Here is a 21230-nt window from a genome sequence, read left to right on the forward strand (position 1 = left end):
CACCGAGAGGTATACTCCTCCCTCTTTCCTCCTCCTCCCTCCCTCCCTAGTTATAGTTATTAGAGAGTAGTTAATTTTTAGGTGTTTTAGTTGACTTTTTAGGTGTTTTAGTTCAATAATGTAGGTTCTTTAGTTGAATTTTTAGGTGTTTTAGTTAAATTTGTAGGTGTTTTAGTTAAAAAGGTAGGTTCTTAGAATAATGTAGGTGTTCTTAGAATAATGTTGAATTTGTTTTAGGTGTTTTAGTTGTTTTAGGTGTTTTAGTTGTTTTAGGTGTAGTTAATAGAATTTAAGGTGGTTTAGTTGTTTTAGGTGTGGTTAACAAAATTTTAGGTGTTTTAGTTGTTTTAGGTGTAGTTAACAGAATTCTAGGTATTTTTTTAGTTAAAGCAATTGTTGTTATTTTTTTAGTTAAAGCAATTTTTCCTGTTTTATGGAAATTTGCAGTGGACATGTCATATTTTGAACATGTCAAATTTTGGACAATGTCATATTTTTCCGAGTGGCCTATGTTTTGCCAGAATTGCGATTTGTTTACGTTCTGGCAAATTTCAGGCGCTCGATTGGTCCTGTTTTTAGCAAAGGTCATGTCAAATTTTGCTAAGTGTTTATTAATTTTGTTTTCATAATTAAGCATTTTGTTCTCGACATCGATGATGCCTATCCCATATCCTCGTCGTCGACTCGGCAGAGGACTCCTGCTTGAGCCGAGGGGCCATGTCTGGGACTGGGCTCCGCCGGGCTGGTACTGGGTTGTGCTACCTTCTAGTGAGCGCAGCTTAGTGAGGAGCCAGCCCGTCGTTGACCCGGAGCTTCTTTGGTGGCAGACACGTGGGCCTGCATCGGTGGAGAGGCTTCAGTCCCCCGCATAGGTGGTTCAACACCGTGTCACAGAGGAGAACGCTCACGTCTAGCGCAACTTGGTTGTGTTGGCGAACGGCCGGTTCTCCAATACCTGGCAGATTATTTGGGGATCTCACCGGAGCTATGATCCGGTGATGGTTCCTTCTCTTTGGGTGTCCACCGCGGCCCACTAAACCTAGAGGAGCTATTATTCGAGATGTATTAGTCTTATTATATGATGATCTTTGCTACGAACTATTATATATGTATTCAATGATGGATTATTAATTACCTATTAGTTATTTGCTTATTGAATGCAAAAGATGAGCGCGGTTTGTGCTACAAACAACTACATATGTATTCATGATGGATTGTTAATTACCTATTAGGAAACGTCTGACGATGAAAGGGAATTCGCTATGTGCGATTACTGCGAAGATACGCGCGGTATGTGCAACAGGCCTCACCTGGTAGAAGGTCGGCGCTTCAGCATCAAGCTCCAAGAGACCTTCGATGTTGATACAGTAGGCAACGATGACAAGTTTTTTATGTTATTTTTGCACGACTTCTCTGCTTCTTCAACGTGTAATTTCCGTCTTTTATAATTCGACTAGCTTATCCCATGCATTGCAAGATGCTATGTCTTGGAAAAGATGGGTTTTGAAGATCATGAAAGCACAGAGACAAAGATAATTCAACTAAGGACCCATCATGGTTATGATTTTGCTGTAAAACCATACAATTATATGAACTCATCCAATTTTGGTTGCCCGAATTGGGAAGCCCTTTCCAAGGCGTATGATTTTCATGAGGGTATGCTTCTCACCTTCGATCTTGGTGATCCTAACATCGACAAAAATGATATGACCATTTGGGTCCTTGTTGACACGATTCTAGTTCTACCGCTGTGTGAGGTTCTTAAACATATTTACTAAGTGATTTATATTGTTAATTTCAAAATATTTGACAGCTTATTTCCATTAACAGCTTATTTTCATTCTTCAAAAAATGTACGGAAGATGGTAGACAGAACCTACTACTACAATGATGAAGCACAATTAACTTATAAGGAGAAAGATGGTCTTATCACTTTTTTGAATGATCTTGAGAATTACAATAGCTATTATCGAATTCCTCAAAATTATGGTCCATATGTGCCACTAGTGCATGCGGTGTGCTACGGTAACATCAATGGTGTCGGTGTCAAAACCGGCGGATCTCGGGTAGGGGGTCCCAAGTAGTGCGTCTTAGGATCAATGGTAACAGGAGGCAAGGGGCACAATGTTTACCCAGGTTCGGGCCCTCTCGATGGATGTGAAACCCTACTCCTGCTTGATTAATATTGATGATATGGGTAGTATAGGAGTTGATCTACCATGAGATCCGAGAGGCTAAACCCTAGAAGCTAGCCTATGGTATGATTGTTGTATATATCTATCGACTAGCCTGGCCCCGGTTTATATAATGCACCAGAGGCCTAGGATAACAAGAGTCCTAGCCGAATACGCAAGTGGGAGAGGAGTCCTTGTCTTGATCGCCAAGTCTTGTGGATTCTCCCTGGTAAGCGGCAGCTGTCCGGACTGGCCCATGAGTATACGGCCATGGGGGTCCTCGGCCCAATCCAACTGATCGGGAGATGACGCGTTGAGTACCCCCTAGTCCAGGACACCGTTAGTAGCCCCCTGAACCGGTCTTCAAGTTTAGGGACGCTCCTCGATTCTTCCGAACCGTTCTTCATCTTCAGTCGTCGGTCTTGAAAACTGGTTCAACAAATCTTCTCATCTTCGATCTTGAGGATCACCGAAATGTATTCGACGAGTTTACGCATCGGGTATCCAAGGAGCCCCTTTAAGTTTCTGGCCTTTATCAATGCCTTGTTATTTTTATGCCACACCTCGGGTTTGAAGCTGTTCCCGGGCGGCAACGTCCTCTTGCGTCCGAGCTCCAACGCCGGACTGCATTCAAGGTATCTTTTGCAGCCGAGCACCAATGCCGAACTGCTGCCCAGCTCTAACGCCGGACTGTATCCGAGCTCCAACGCCGGACTGTATCCGAGCTCCAACGTCGGACTATGTATCCGAGCTCCAACGCCGGACTGTATCCGAGCTCCAACGCCGGACTATGTATCCGAGCTCCAACGCCGGACTATATCCGAGGTGTCGTAAATCACCTTGGTTCGAAGAAGTTTGAAGGAGTTTAGCCGAGCTTAATGCCGGAAATGCCCTCTATGGATCCAGCCACTAGTGCCCGAGCTTTATGCCGGACTGCTTCCGAGGTGGTGCACCACCCCAAATGTGGGCCGATTTTTGTCAATATTTTTGATTGGTGCAATTTATTCTCTTCCGAGATACATAGCCAGTAGCCCTCAAGGTGGGTATCGGTCTAAAACCCGAGATGCCCATGAAGGATGACATAAGACCGCTGATCCCCGTGGCTGCTGAGACTCAGGTTGATTTGCAAAATTGGTCTGAGGATCAAGTCCTAGCTCGGCAGAATACTTCGGGACACAAAAAGCGGCGTGCTCAGTCCTCAAGACTCAGGTTGGGTGCGGCCGACCAACCTGAGGATCAAAATCTCCTCGGAGACTGTATTACACTTAAAATTTTCTACATTGGACAAGCAATGCAGTAGCCCCCGAGACACTGGCCGGGTGGCAACACCAGATCAGGGGATCGATGTGCGCCTGTAATATTTGTAAATAATAAGCCCGAAGCCAAGTAGCCCTCGAGCCTTAATGCGGGCACGTGAGGCCGAATTAGGGATCGATATCCATAGTAAAATCACAAGTTATGTGTAATGACTCTATGTATCCAAGTACTTTATGTCATTATTGCTCGGATCCGCATTGTAGAAAACTTTGTTGACCGACCATCGGCTTCCACCTCCTCAACCAATAGCCGAGGAGTGTTTGTCCTACTTTATAAAGCCTTTATGAGGGCAAAGATTTACAACAAACAAGGCAATCTGGCCATACGGTTTTATAAACAAAGGTACGCGGAGAGACATGTTATATTACTGTTTAATAGAAGAAATGTCTTCCAAAGAAAATAGTCCCGCTATCGGTTCCTTTCTTTGGGTTGTCATGCTAAGCATGATCATGAAACCTCAGCTCCAATGTAAGAGCAAAATATCGAGGATTTAGTTTGGGAGGCCAGTTAATAGCCCCCGGTAGTGTTCGGCGACAGTCGGGGTCAAGCCGTAAACACTTCAGCCATTGTTATGAATGGCCCGTCGTTTAACACCGTCATCGGATCGCCGACCAGTTTACGCTTATTGTGACAGTCAATTTTCGGCTTTGTCCACTGAGGTGCTTAACCATGTGAGTTGGAAGCACAATCGCAGTGGTTCTCCCTTTGCACATCTAGCCGAACAAAGCGAAACATAGGAGGCAAGCGCAGGAGCCGGGCAACCCAACTATTGATTGAAGACACAATTCGGAACCGATGCATATATAGCAATATCCGAGAATGTTTTTTTCCGAATCTCTAAAGGTGTCCTGCGTTGCACTGCGAGGCTTGTGCTGAAAACACACAAATAGTTTAAAAGTGCCATGGGCTCGAAAAGCCAAAAAACTTATTCAAAAGGTTAATGTCTGAACTAGATCAAGTGTTCGGTGCCAATCCGAAAATTGGAATTTAGAAAAAAAGGTGCTTCTGCCGTGCTTTAACATGACACATCCTATCTCAAAACTTCAAGCGGGTCAGGCTACGGCTTCAACCTCCTATCCCGAAGGCGGAGTACTTCTTACTAGGCCAGTTTAGCAAACGAAACTCTAGCGGCTTTGAGAGAGAAATTAGGCTCCCCGGCTAGTGACCGCACACTTGTGTCGAAAAAAGGAGTGATAAATAATAATAAAATCTTTGCAACAACTAAGAAGAAAAACACTTATCATAAAACGGCTCATATAAATTTAAGAGCCCCCAAGTGACTTGGGTAAAAGAATGATTGCATGTACCGAAGTACTTATATCATATCTATGTTCAACCGAACTTTAAACACGTCTTAACCGACCGTCGGCTTCTCCCTCTTCGGTCAAGGACCAAAAAGTGTTATGTACTCCATTTGTCGAGAATATCAACGGTGTTTCCAATAAACAGGCAATCAGGCCATAAGGATGTAAAAGACAAAGCGCACTTAGGGAACTTATGCTATATTACTGCGAAGAGTAAGAAGCACCTTCGAAGAAAATAGTACCCCCACCGATACCTTTCTTCGGTGCTCATTGTTATTATGAGACTTGTGCAATAGATATTTTGTACTCATGAGTTCCGTTGTGTGCCGACCATGATTGAAAACAATAAGAGCGCTAGCTTTCGGCTTCACCCAGTCTGAGGTCCGGCTCGGGTGACCCGATCGTGACAATTGAAGAGGTGCTCTCTTTACTCCCTAGCCGAACAATCGGGAACGTAGGGGTAAGCACAGCAGCCAGGCAACCCAGCTTGCAAATTGCTTAAGTCAATATGGTGCATATTGTGGCGTAATACACGAACAAGGAACGAAGCCGTACAAGTATAACCATATGCAAGAGGAAAAAGCTTCATGAAGGAAGCCCCCAAGTAAACGGGGTATTTGAATTTGCGCGTCACAAACAAAGTTTGGACAAGGAAATTTTTACAAGCAACTTTTTTCCAAAAAAGTATAATGCTTGGCCGAGCGGAACACAAGTTAAAAATTTAAAACTTTGAGCATGAAGACAACTTAGCTGGTTAATGTGTTTGGTATTGATGACGCGGTCCGAGCTTGATGCGGGACAAGGTTCCATCCCTGAGCCGGTCCCGAGGTGGCGGAGCAAAGTGCTCGGCACTCCGAAGTGGTGACATAGCACGGTCATTGCAGGACGGCAGGGTGATGCCGAAGTCCCCGGCATGGGGTAATGAAGTGTTGACGAAGCCCCCCGTCCAGTCGAGGTGACGCCAAAGGATATAGTTCGGCTAGATCATTTTCCTATGCACAAAAAATAGTGCAAACCGGAGATAATAGTAATAATAAAAAAAATTCGTAAAAAATAATTTATGCAAAGTGAGTAATAAAAGAAATATGGCCTAGCGTCGAAGTCAATGTCGATGCAGGGTGGCGGCGTGATGCGGTAAAGGCATGGCAAGGCCTGAATTCACAGGTCGGTTCGAGTTCCAGATGCGGCGTTCGCCGGACTATGTACGGAAACCGACCGAACCACCATGCGACCGTTGTTAATGTGGCCACCATTTGATAGACCTGCGTACATATAATGGACAAACCAGAGTAATAATTCGTTGGGAAAAATGAACCCAAACAAGCAAAAAATACTAGGATTAATAGCACCTGGCTTATTTGTTGTAGCAATCCAAAGAAAGGTGATTCCCAAAATTGGGACTCGATCCGCACACCTATCGCCTGATGGGCGATAAAGCAACGGCATGGCGATGCTGGCAAAGGTTGTCTCGCCGAGGCAAAGCCCTCGGTCCAGCTAACGTGACAGAGCTGGTCGGCCAGCGACGCCGAAGTCTGCGGAGTAGGTTGATGAAGAGATGATGAAGCCCCCGGTCCAGCTAACGTGATGAAGCCTCAGTGTTAGCCGATGAGTCAAAGTAGGTCGGCGTGATGGACACCAGCTTGAAAAAAGCAACAGTGCGGCCCTGCCGATGCAGGTCGTGACGTGGTCGATGCCGGCTTGATGAAGTGACCGTGCGGCGATGCAGGTGTGCCCGCTCCGTGTAATCGATGGGGCGGCGATGTTGGTGATTATTTATCCTTCACGATGCCGGACTCTTGTTCGGCTTGCCGAGATGATGATCCGAAGAAGTTGAGCGTGGCTCAACAAAGTGACGATGTGTCTAGCGCAGGTCGGCAGCCGTGGAGCAATATTGACGGACTGGTTTGACACCAGCATGACGTTGAAGATCATGTTCAAAAGATTTTAAGGCTAGCGAGATGTGTTCGGGAACAAAACACGATACCCCATACAAAACTTCCTTCAAAATGGATGTCCGAATTCCCATTCATAAAAAAGACGAACTCGGGTCGGATTCGTTTTCGCGCAGAAAACAGATCCGAAAAGTGATGCATTAATCGAAAGGTTCCCGGAGTTTGGACGGTCCGATCGAGCTGAAATTTTGGGAGGTGGTTGATACAGAAATTCCGCAGCCGATCAACGGTTGGATCTTACAAAGGACGTCTGAGCTAGAAGCTGGACACCACGCCCTAAACTCGTCCAGATTCTCATCCAGATTTGACAGGGCTCCGGTATATATCGTAGATTGTCAGAGATTCCTCCATCGGAACTCAATGAAATTTAGTGTGGCTGTTGTAGACGTAATTCTGCACTATCCCACCGAAGCAATTGTCAAACCAATGCTCGAGGAGGCGGTGACGGCGGATACAAGTTCGCTGTCCAGAAAAACAGCACGGTCGCCCGAGGGCAATGTTTACGTTGAGCCCCCGGGCTCCCTGGATGATTCCTCCGTGATCTTGATAGAGATCGGATCTGATGTTGATGAAGGCCCTCATCCGAACATGACGATCGAAGGTAGGGCGCAGTCCTTGGTCGAACCAAGGTGACCAGTCGAGCTGGTGATGAAGATGCAGAGGTCACAGTTGATCTGCAGGCGAGCCATCAACCTTTTGCCGAACACACAGCGGAACTCTCAATGCACTACACCACGGTCAAGTTTCGGCGACACAACAATCTGTTGGCATAGGGTACCTTTGCCGACACATAGCTTGTCGCTAACACGTATGCTGACAAAAGAGAAAACAGTCGGAGGACTTGCTGTGCGGAAAGGCATTGCCGACAGAAGTCCACTTGCCGACACTTTTTCAGACAGTATACACCCTACCTACGCCGACAGTATGCTTGTGGACATACACCCTACATACCCCGACAGATGGTTTGTGGGCATACATCCTAGGTACACCGACAGTTCAGGTGTGCACTTACACCCTACTTTTGTCGACACATATGCTGTTCTTCTAGGTATATAACTATCCCGACACATATTCTGTTTGGATATATTTGCACCTTTGCCGACACATATGATGTCTATATAGGTATATATCTTGGCCAACACATAGTCTGTTCGTCTAGTTATGTATGTTTGGTGACACTTTTCATGCCTAGCTAGCTAGTAGCCATGGCCGACAGTTGCTCTGCAAGAATTTGTTTACCAACAGAAAACTTGTTGGTAAGTAGTGCAAAGCCAAACCAATAATTTCATATATATACTGAGATGCAATTGATAAACAACATCGACATGGACACATTGGACAACAATGATTATAGGTTCACAAACATACATATACTGACATAGGTTCACGAACAGACATATACTGACATAGGTTCACAAATAGACATATATATCGACATAGGTTCACAAGCACAACCAGAAGTATAGTTTAACCATCCACAACACACAAGTCACACAAACACTAATCCAGAGCACACAAGTCACATCCATGAGCACAAAGTTTCTACTCCAAAACACTTGAAGCACCAAATGGTTCGAAACACACATCAGATTCGTGACATGATTGAAGTTGGCTTCCAAAATACTGTGCACACCCATGTATGTTTCAAGATACTCCAAGTCCTCCTCACATCCAATGCTAGGTGCCTAAGTACCTGAAAATATTGCATACGAATTTGTCAAGAATTGTCAAGAAAGTGTAATCAACCAAAAAGTTGTTCAAAACTCCTGAATAGTGATATGGCATTACTGTACTATTATTACTATCATTACTAGTACACTGGCACTATGAACGTCCAGTCTATAGTTCCATTTTATTAACCACATATCATGAATAATTTTTATGTGACCCTTGAAAAAGCTCAAAAGGGGAAGACAAGGAGAAACTTGCAATTGTCAATCAAGGTACCAAACTGTACTTGAACATTCAGCCATCTTCTAGTATTCACACTTGTCGTTGGATTTATCAATCCTATGGCCAAAATTTCAGGGATTCGCGGGTGAGCCAACAATCTGACCAAAGCTACAGAGCATTCGTACAACTGAAGCTAGGCAGACTACTATACGAGCATGGGACTATGGTACAACAACACACTAGCAGGGAGAGAGAGTTTTAAATTGGTAGAAATGTCGGCATCTATCTAGAATGATGTAGGAGCAGCATCGTCAACTGTTGAATGCATGTATCATTCATGTCTTTCCTCTTCTTAAAAAAATGCAAAAAGAGCATGACAGTGGGGAGACCAATTAGAATGGACACATATTAAATATGCTTAGTTTCTAGATTACTAAATACTTATTTGCCCAAGAGTTTAAACAAGCTTTTAGGTGTCAATCAGTTGCCCAAGAGTTTAAACAAGCTTTTAGGTGTCAAGCTATTTGTATCTACTTTTTTGTATGGATAAATATGGAGATATAAACAGAAATAGGTGCACATAAATATGGAGATTGACAAACAGCTGCAGATTTTTACTTGTTAAATTTCTCCAAGGTAGGAGAAGTGCCAAGGGCTGGAGATAACAAGGTGCACACAAATATGGAGATTGACAGCTATTCAATACATCAATGGTCTTATAGGACAGATAAGTGGGCAGAAACAGACTAAGGCACATTAATTTTATTTGGCATGTAAATTTGATGTATATCATAGTACCTGCACCTCCTGGCACATTAAATGTCTTCTTGGGTCTTTGATCTGCAACAACAATCACTACTTAATAGGTGATCGATTAGCACAAAAGAAAAGAAACCAAGTGCTCTAGATTATTACCATAGCAGCTGGCCATGCAATCGATTTCCCCTTAGCATCTCCCATAGTCAACACATTCCCATACGGATGAGGCAACTGAGTATCCTTTTTGAACACCGAATAGATGAAAATTTCGACAAATTGAGAACCTAGGGGCTCACCCCCCACCACAGCCTTTGGATTAGTTGTTTGAATTGTTCCTTTGGCAATAGCAACATTTAAAGGTCTAGTCATGCTATATAGTATCACATCTCTTCCACCCTATGGGAAAAATTTGCAATTCGAAATATAATCATGGTAAAGAAACAAGTTCATATAGCATCATATTGGCAATTAAAGGCCAAAAGGAAAGGAAAGACTTACCCCTTGTTGTCTGTTATGTTTCTCAACATTAACAATTCTTCTTCCAGTAAGAGTGTCATCATTCTGCATAGAAGCATTTGACTCAGCCACCTCCTCTAGATGAGCATTGCCTTTTTCAATATTATTGGCTTCTTTTGTCCTTATGTTCTACATCAAAATCAAGCATTGTAGATGTTAAATATAATAAACTACAACGAGATCACAACATTACATGTTCCGGTATGGCAGAGGTACAATATACTATGGCAGAGGTACAATATAATAGAACTAGTGCTACCTGGTGTGGAGTATTTGGTTCATGTCCAGGTGTGGTATTGGTTTCATCTTGTTGCCCCTGTGAAGATAGAAAAAGTTGCCTCATCTCAGCCATTTGCTTCTTCATGTCATCCATTTGGTCTTGCAGATGTTCCACTTTTTGGTTAGATACATGACACTTTTCCATTGCTATTTGAAGCTTTGTAGATTTATACTGCTGGGTTCCTGGCAACTCTAGGTCAGATGGAGTTGGCCCCAAACCAACAGCACGAACATATCCATTTTTTTCTTTTCCACAAACAAACGCGAACAAATCACCATCCTTAATACCATTCTCCAACAATTTTGGGTGCTTTAATGCTTCATCTTGAAGTTCTTTCTGTAGATTTCAGGAATTGTTATGAGTTCCTAGTACTTACTACATAAACAACAATATGAAAGGAATCGAGAAATTAGAGTGCATCTGAACTTACAGTTCTTACTGCAGACCCTTTTTGAGGAAGTCCACTAATTCGATGTGTATGTGTTTCAATAAACAATTCATGTCTATGTGGGCGGCGGTTGAGCTCCTCGGTCTATGTCAAGTGATAAGAAAGATTAAAACAATGAGCAAAATGTACAAACATCAAAGTTTAGAACAGGAATAGCATGGTTGCATACCATTTCAGTGTCAACCCGAGCAAAACTCTTACTTCCAGATGTGTGATTTTGCGTGTGATGTGCTCGATTATTTTTACCTCTTATTGAGCGAGCCTACCAAATGGTTTGATAAAGATCATGTCACACAAGCAATCATGTCACACAAGTATAATCAAAGGTCAATACTAACCTAACAAAGAGCATACCTTAGCTTTTGGAGTCAACCAAAATGCAACAAGCAACTTCCATTGGTCAGGATGAACTCTAGCATCACATGATGCTATAAGTTCATCATATTCATATGATTCATCATAATAATCCCTCTTTAGGTCTGATTTGAAGTCTTTCCATTTAATTTGTGATGTTTTCATATACCAACGGAAAACTCGATCGTCTAATTCCCAAAACAACTGAAAATTTGGCATTTAGAAATAAGCATTAGAGAACAATACAACATAAACTAACTCATTAGTCACTCCTAAACAATATAGCAGCATAGCAGCAACCAATAACAATATAGCAGCATAGCAGCAACTCCTAAACAATATAGCAGCATAGCAGCAACCAATAACAATATAGTAACATAGCAGCAACCAATAACAATATAGCAGCACCAACCAAGTATTACCTTTGCCTCGGTCCATAAAGCAAGTTTTTTAGACAGATCAACCTTCCTCCAATCATCAAATTCAACCGGAAAACCCTTGGTTCTTGCTTGTATTCCAACAAAGTTGGCGAACCGTGTAGCAGATTTACCACAAGGCTGGCCATACTCATTGATTTCCAACTTGAGTTTAGGCTTGTTTTGCCTTCCCCATATGCTTTTCATAGCAGTAACTTTCCTAACCTCCCTTTCCTGGACTGATATCCTATAAATGCAGAAAATAGGTTTAGTACTATGAATGCATTATCATTCAATTGCTAATCTTGAAGGTACACACATCAAAGTAAAGAAGCTTACCTTCAGGTTCATTCAATACAACCTCAGGTTCAGTTGAAATTTCAGTATTTAATCTTGAAGAAGACCGCAATTGCCGGTCTGGAGCTTGAGTTTGTGAAACAGGAGTTCGCTTGTGTCTCTACAATTAACCACATAAACCAGTGTTAACTATGCAAAAAGGGATAGAAAATAGTGTGTTGGAAATAGCGCATATGTATGTGTGGATGATGTAATAGTTTTAGTAGTATATGATGCAAAGCTATAATCCAACACAAAGAAATGGAAGACATGTGTTTTCTTTTAGTTATATCATATCTAGCAACAATACCTTTTTCTTCTTTTGGGGAGCAGGTTGGCCTTCCGCCTCAAATGCATCTGCTAGACCTTTAAGATTCAAAGTTCTCTTCATGTTCTCATTTTGTCTTCTACGTACATCAAGTACAGTTCTGTTCCTTTCGAGTTCATATTCAGGAGTTCTTTCTTCGCTTCTTGCTGCAGCTGCCATTTTTGCTCCTGCTCCTGTAAATGCTTACAGATGAGTTAGCAGTCCATACAACATGCAAGTATTTCAACTGAAGTAACAACCAAATTTTACACAGCTACCAAATAAAATGCAGAAAATCATTATCACACTTACTTCCTCTTTGGTGCAGCAACAATTATTCCATCTTTTTCAGTCCTTACATGAGAAAATTTGGTATAATCAATGTCGGGATCAACATCTGTGTGTAGATCAATTAACAACCCATTATTAGCATTCTCAATATCTACATTTTCATCATCCAAATTTTCATCATCCACAGCGGCCATAGAGTAGGTGCCATGTGGTTTTGTGTTCTGGACAACTGCACACCAGCCTTTATCATCAACCTCAGGAACGTAGAAAATTTGTGCAGCTTGTGATGCTAAGATGAAAGGTTCATCTGATAACTTATCACCACTACTGAATAAATGGTTGAAGTTAACAGTAGTAACCCCAAACTGATCGGTTTTTACCCATTTGTCTTGTTCACGATTGTCAACCCAATCACATCGAAATAACACCATATATCCTTTTTGGCGGTAGTTTAGCTCAACTATGTCCCTAATAATGCCATAATATATCTCTACTCCTCTTGAATTTTGTGCAGCTATAGCTACTCCACTGTTTTGAATAGGTCTACCATCATCACTTGAATGTGTATGGAAATTGAACCCATTAGTAGTATAGTTGTTAAGTTTTCTAGCAATCATGAAAGGCTCTTGGGCTAAAATTTGCATTTCTTCTAATACTTCTATACCTCTTTCAACTAATGACAACACCTGAGTATAGAATTGTTGTTAGTTACAACAGGTTAACATGATTAATGTTGAGCACAATAGGTCAAGTGATATCCTACTTACATGCTCTCGAAACCACTCATGAAACTTCTCATGTTGCATAGTGTTGATTGCTTTTTCATTGGGAAGACCAATTGAGGATAGGTGCTCGCGGTACTTCCTATAATTGCGTATCAAACTAAATATTATAAGAAAGATAAGAAAGAGATAATATTACTATAGTGTGGGCAGCTTACTTCACATAAGGTTCTATTTCATTGTGGTTGAACAAGACATATCAATGTGCTTGGATCCAAGAATTATTTGATAATGATACAATTCTACCCAAGCCTTGCCCCTTGTGGCACAAGTATGGACTGGTGTTGGACGTTTCATTATTCAGCACCTCAACATTATTATCTTGTCGAGTGAACCTAGTCTCACACCCTTTAAGATAGCGAGAACATAATGTAAGGCCCTCATCAAACAAATAACCCTCAGCGATTGATCCTCCCGGATGGCTTCTAGTGCGAACATGTCCTTTGCAGTGCCCCAAATACCTACATACTACAGATTGTAAGCCTATTTGCAAAATTCATTTGCAAAAAAATAGGTTGCTATAAGACTTTGTTTAGAAGATCACCTTTCTACTGACCACATGCTCCGGAAGTGTAATAGACCACCAATTCTAACTTGGGCAAGCAAATGAACCATCAAGCGGACCATGACATCAAAAAAACTTGGCAGGAATATAGTTTCAAGTATGCTTAAGGTCTCAGCTATTTCAGCCTCTAGAATTTGCATAGCACTGACGCGGATAACAGGTGAGCAAATCTTCTTGAAGAAGTTACTAACACGAGTCAATGCAGCACATACTCTTGTTGGCAATATCTTTCGAATTGCAAGCGGAAGAAGGTGCTGTAGCAGAATGTGATTATCATGGCTCTTCAGTCCATAAATCTTCTTCTCACCAACATGGATATAACGTCGTATATCAGCTGCAAAGCCTTGTGGAAACTTGACTCCCATCAAGACTTGGAGAAAATGTTTCATCTGATCGGGTGTCAAAGTATATTGTGCTGGAGGTATATACAATTGACCCTCTTCTACTTCAACAGGCTGCAGGTCCCCCATAATACCCAAAGCTTGGATATCTAAGAGAGAATTGGCGTTATCCTTTGATTTTCCCTCAAGCCCCAGAAGTGTGTTAACTATGTTATCACATACATTTTTTTCTATATGCATAACATCAAAATTATGACGCAACATCAGATCTTTCCAATAGGGCAACTTAAACCACACAGATCTTCTTTTATACAAGGGATGGGATTCACCTTCTTTGCGTTTTCTCTTTGTTGTCTTCTTGGCAGCTGGATCTTTTCCAAAGGATGTTTCGAGATTTGCTGTCAAATCATTGATTTCCTCACCCGTAAGAGGTATAGGTGATGTCCTATGCTCTGACTTGCCATCAAATAACTTTTCATCTGACCTAAACTTATGATTGGATGATAAGAACCTACAATGTCCCATATAGCAATATTTACTGCCCTTTTTTAATTGTAGAGAACAAGTAAATGAATGGCACTCAGGACAAGCTACCTCACCCTGGGTAGCACACCCATGAGTGTAGCCTAAACCTGGAAAGTCATGTATGGTGCAAACGATGGTAGCACGAAGATCAAATATTTTAGACTTAGAAGCATCAAATGTCTTTACACCATGATAGTACATATCTATTAGATCATCTACCAAAGGTTCAAGATAGACATCCATATCACCACCAGGTGCCTTAGGGCCAGGAATGAGCAAAGAAAGGATAAAATTAGTCCGCTTCATACACATCCAAGGAGGAAGATTGTATGGAATCAAAAAGACTAGCCAAATACTGTAGGTACTCCTTGTTGACCTAAATGGATTAAAGCCATCAGTTGTTGCAGCCAATCTAAAATTCCGACTATCATCACCAATTAGTGGATGTTTGGAATCAAAATCCTTCCAGAAAATAGCATCCGTTGGGCACCTAATCAAACCATTTTTGGTCCGTTGTTCGTCATGCCACCTCATGTCAGTTGCAGTTTTAGAGGACATAAAGTACCTTTGAAGCCTTCTTTTAATAGGAAAACAGAGAAGAACCTTTGTAGGAACTCTATGTACCCTTTTCCCGTCAGGACTCTTCTTTTCTGATTTCCACCTTGAAGTTTTACACTGAGGACATTGATTCTCCTTATCAAATTCATTTCTGAACAATACACAATCATTTTCACAGGCATGAATACTAACATACCCAAGCCCAATAGATTTAACTATTTTCTTAACTTCATTGAAATTTTTGGGAAGTACTGAACCTTTGGGGAATGCATCACTAAGTAACTCAAGCACCATGTCAAAACTTTTGTCACTCCATCGCCCAAGAAGTTTGATGTGGAGCAATTTGACAATAAAACGCAATTTTGAGAAGTTTTTAAACCCGGGGTATAGTTCTTTGTTGTCATCATCAACCATCTTCAAATGAGCCTTGGTATCATCATCACCATCCTTCCTAGGGTTGTTATCGTCCTCATTGTTCTCTTCCAACACCCCCCCCCCATCATGTAATCCACAAGCTATGTCTCGCAAGAAATTAGCTAATTCATTTTCTGCCGGTGAACTCTCTACTTCTACCTCCTCAATATTAGGGCTAGCGTGGCTAGATTCTCCATGAAACAACCATGTATGATACCCCTCCATGAAACCATCACATATCAAATGGTCACGTGCTTCTGTTGTTGTTCTCCATTTAGAGTTCAAACATATCTTGCAAGGACATAAGATTTTGTTTCCATTTGTTGAATTAATAAAAGCAAACTCTATAAACTTGTCTAACCCCTGCAGATACTCATTTGTGTGCCTACATGTAATTGTTATTTTTAGATATCAGAACAGTTCATGACAAAATTATACCGTTTATGAGTTTGCAAAAAGGAATCTTGATGTAGCTAGGCTTAGACAACCAGGTTTTTGTCCATGATGCAACCTTAATATCAAAGTTGCCAAGTATCTGAATATGGCCAGTGCTGTAGTGTTAGTTTTGCATTGGGGAAGCGACAGTCATTATTCAAGCAATAGAAGTAGAAAACAATAACCATTCAAGCAACAAATGCACATTCTTGTCTAGTTGTCTACTGTCACAAACAACTGCATATGATTCAGATACAGAGAACGTAATCTAGGGAGGAGTTGATGCTTACTCGGGGCACAGAGACGGAGTTGCGGGAGTGGAGCAGAGATGGAGCTTGGCCGGGGATGGAGCCTGACAGCAGCAGAGCAGAGATCCGGCAGCAGCACTGTACAGGTCCGGCAGCAGCAGGCCCAGAGATGGAGCTCCGGCAGCAGCAGAGCACACGTCCGGCAGCAACAGGCCCAGAGATGGAGCTCCGGCAGCAGCACAGCAGAGGTTCGGCGGCAGCAGGAGCCCGGAGATGGAGCTCCGGCGACGACAGGAGCCCGGTAATGGAACCCCGACGGCAGTAGGGAGACGGATCCCCGGCGGCAGCAGGGACGGGGATGGGGATTGGCAAGGACGGCGGCTACATGTTAGGGGGGAGGGGGGAGGGGGGCGGCGGCGATTGGATGTGAAGCGCGACGACGGCGAGTCAATCTAGGGCTGGAGCTCGGGGGGAGGGGGGTGCGAGGACGGCGATGGAGCTAGGGAGGAGGGGGCACGAGGACGGGGTGGAGCGCGAGGGCGGCGGCGATGGCGGCAGGACCGGATGTGCGCGACGGCGGCAGCCGATGGAGTGGATCGAACGCGAGGGCGGCAACGGAAGGCACGAGTTACGGTTGGGGTCGATTTGGGGTATTTTGTGGGGGGAGGGGGAGTATTTTGCGGGGATACTTTGCACGAACAGGAAAAAAATTCACTCGCGCGCCGAAATTGCGCGCCAAGGCAGTCAATTGACACATGTCCCTCTACGCCTACACTTAATCTGAGTCTATACACCCTATATACGCTGACACATTTTATATCGCTAAATATGTACCTACACCGACTAATGAACTGTCAAAGCCCTTACATATGCCGACACATACCACGTTATTAAGCGATTACTGACAAATACATAGTTATTTAGTGGTTGCCGACACATAATATGACTACAATGGTGTACCTTTGCCTACACATGTTCCGAAGACAAAACTTAAAACCTACGGTGACAGTTATTTTGTGAAGATTAGTAGACCTTTGCCCACATAAGTGTGTCACGTAAGCTCTACCGTGGTGTAGTGATGAAAGCACCAATGTCGGTGTCAAAACCGGCAGATCTCGGGTAGGGGGTCCCAAGCAGTGCGTCTTAGGATCAATGGTAACAGGAGGCAAGGGGCACAATGTTTACCCAGGTCCGGGCCCTCTCGATGGAGGTAAAACCCTACTCCTGCTTGATTAATATTGATGATATGGGTAGTATAAGAGTTGATCTACCACGAGATCAGAGAGGCTAAACCCTAGAAGCTAGCCTATGGTATGATTGTTGTATATATATATCGACTAGCCTGGCCCCGGTTTATATAATGCACCAGAGGCCTAGGATAACAAGAGTCCTAGCCGAATACGCCGGTGGGAGAGGAGTCCTTGTCTTGATCGCCAAGTCTTGTGGATTCTTCCTGGTATGCGGCAGCTGTCCGGACTGGCCCATGAGTATACGGCCATTGGGGTCCTCGGCCCAATCCAACTGATCAGGAGACGACGCGTTGAGTACCCCCTAGTCCAGGACACCGTCAAATGGAGATATCATGGTAAGATTTTCTACTATTATGACATCTGTGCATCTTTGAACATTGCTAACTACATTGCTAACTACAAAGTTATTACTATGTTTTTGAACCGAAAATTCTGATGGATTGTGTGCCTCATCTGATGTTGCCAAGAGGTCGCGTTGAAGTTATGAGCTTACGGCCACCACGGCCAGGTCAGCCACAGTATCCACATCACTCCTGTCCATACCGGATTTCTAAAAGCAAGGAAGCCATGATAATAAATGATTGGAAAAAATGTTTCAACCATCGTAGAGAGCTCCTTGGAAGCAACATTGTGCATAGGCCAAGACTTGGAGACATGATGATCTCCGTTCTTCATATGGAGAGTTCAGTTTCCTTAATGAAGATTCAATGCCTATCTTGTTTTATGATATTTTACCTAAGAGAGGGTAGAGTAGGTCCTATGAGAGGAGCAGGTCCTAGGTAGAATGTGTTATTATGAGCTATAATGTGTTAGAGTTGATGAGGAGGATCAGGAGTTGTCATTATGACTAGTGACCAACTTATTATAAATATGATGTCTCATTGACGAACATTGTTTGGTGGTGATGACTATTGGTAATGAATATGCTATTTAAACAGACTAGTTCATGATGAGTTGTTATTGTATAAAAGATATATCTATTTAAACATGTACAACGCCAAAATATTAAAAAGAAAACATAAATGTTAGCAGTAGAGCTGGCCTAAAAACGTGCTACTAGTAGTTGAACTTACCAGTAGCATAGGTCTAGAAACGCGCTACTGCTACAAAATAGCTGTAGCACCGTAGCAGTAGCGCTGGTACCCGCGCTACTGGTACCACAAAAACAAGCGCTACTGGTAAGCTTTCCTCTAGTAGTGATATGACTAAGAACCCAAGCTGACATGGCTAGTCGTGAAACCAAAGTGGCGCTAACTTATAGGGACAGGCATACATGACCCAGCAATGAATGTGTCGATCAACAACGAATGAACCCAAGTCGTAGTAAGCTAGAAGGACTTAAAGGAACACCGTGTGCCATTTCCCCGAAGGGACAGACACAAGTACGAAGAAGGACACATGCCGGCCAGCCTAAGTGTTCCGGAGCAGTAGCAAGCTACCATGGCTCAGTGGAAGCACTAGGCGAAATTTCCCGTAAGAGAGGCTACCAAGGATAAACAACTCGGTAGTCAGATCCACACATACCAATCATTTCAAATCATACACACAATATGTTCGATATGTGCAAATACAACATGGCCTCACAACAAAACTCTACAACTCAAGTACTTTATTTAAAAGGCTCCAGAGAGCCATACATATCATTCATACAGATAGGGGTCACACGACCCGACATTCAAGTCATACAAGCATACAAGCACAAGCAGAAGCAACTTGTCCGAGTACAGACAACTAGAAATCAAAAGGCTTGAGGAAGCCTAACTATCTACAAGGGTCCTTCACATGCTCAGTATCACCACCTGGGCATCAAGCTACTCATCAACGTCGAGGTATACGTAAAATCCATCAAAAGGGGCGGCATTCTCTTCTGCAACAGTAATTAAGCAAACATGTGTATGAAGGTACTCAACAAGACTTACACTAGTTCCTACATACATGCACATTATCAACAAAGGGATAGTTGTGTTTATTGCAACAAGCCAGCTTTGACTCTTGGCAAAACTATCTTACGAGACACCAACTTGTAGGTGTTTTGCGCACACGAGTCCACTACTCACCACAACAATACACTACTGCAGATCCTCTTCCGTCATCCTACGGAAGGGCCATCCACGACACTCACACTTGTCTTGAGGCTTTTGGTAGTTTACATTTACTTGTCAATGAACTGTATAGGCAACCAAGTAGTCCTTTACCACGGACGCAGCTATTCAAATAGATGATGTTAACCCTGCAGGGGTGTACTTCTTCACACATGCTTCCACCACTTATCGTCGTTTACAATACATGTACTCGGCAACCTTCAAGTGGAAGCCTAATGAGGGTGTCGGCCACATCCTGACTAAACACTCAAGTCTCTAGTCCAGGTTTATCGCCTATTCAGGTTCCATCCGCAGGGAGTCTGGCCGAGGTTTCCACATACGGACCAAACGATGTGTGCAGGGTTCTCGAGACACCACACGGGCGCCCAGTACACCGTGCCACATACCTACCGCATCACAGCCCACACCGAGGGTCAGCGCTGTGCATGGCCTCTAGTATACTACAAACACTAGAAACTACTTGCAACTCATGGATAGAGGACAAGGGTGGTTAATAAGCCGAGATGGTCCATTGGTTTTGGGCCCAATGCATGGTAGTAGCTGAATCTTAAATCACACATACAGATCTTAGTTCTTAGGGACGGTTCCAATGAAACAACCCACCATGTACTCCTACATGGCCTCTCATCGATAACTTTACCAAATCGTGTTCAACACTTCACTCTCATAACCGACATGATCATTTCACTCTAGCCCATCACCCAGATGAACCAGACCTGACACGACTCTAAGCATAGCAAGGTAGGAACACAAACATGGCTCAATCAACTCCTACACATACTAGTGGGTTTCATCAAGTTACTGTGGCAATGACAGGTCATGCAGAGGAAATGGGTTCAACTACCGCAACACTCAACAGTTTGAAACGTTGTTGTCTTAAATGCAGTAAATGAGAGCAGGAGCAAGAACATGGGATTTTATCGATATGATCAAATGGTGGTTGCTTGCCTGGCAAATCGGTAGACTTGTACTGTCCTTCAGTTGGATAATCACGGTAATCCTCCAGAACAGAACCTACCGCAGAGAACACATCGGTAACCCAGTCAATACACGAAAATATGCAACAATATGATACATGCATATGACATAGAAAAATGAGTGTGTTGGGCTAATGCAACTACAACCAGATGGGTTTTGAGCCATTTTGAACCAAAGGTTCAACCCCAAACTCATTTTGTGATCTTAAATAGTGCTTTATCATGTTTTGCACTAAACAACAAAGTTAAGTTGCTCAAAACATGCATGAAACTAGTGCAGATGGATATATGTGATTTTTCTGATCATTTTTCATATATAACACTTTGCATTTGGAGTTATAGATTAATTTCTATGATTTTTAGAAGTTAGCACTATTTTCTGGGATTTCCTGAATAAGAATAAATCCAGAAAATACATTACTGCGTCAGCACTGCATCAGCAGGTCAACTTGGCGGTTCAGGTCAAACCTGGCCAGTGAGACCCACTGGTCAGTGTCATAGTTAGTTAACTAACTAATTAAAGTTAGATTAGTTGGCAATCTAGGTTGACCAAAGGGCAGGGCCCACATGTCAGTGACCCAGGGGGGTCAAATCGCTGGTCAAACTGGGTCAACTCGCTGGCTTTTAGCTGCCGGCAATGACCAAACGCGGCGGAGGGTGCGGGTTTCGCACTCCGGCGACCAAAA

This window comes from Triticum aestivum, chromosome 3B (assembly GCF_018294505.1).
Source record: "Triticum aestivum cultivar Chinese Spring chromosome 3B, IWGSC CS RefSeq v2.1, whole genome shotgun sequence".
NCBI classification, from domain to species: Eukaryota; Viridiplantae; Streptophyta; class Magnoliopsida; order Poales; family Poaceae; genus Triticum; species Triticum aestivum.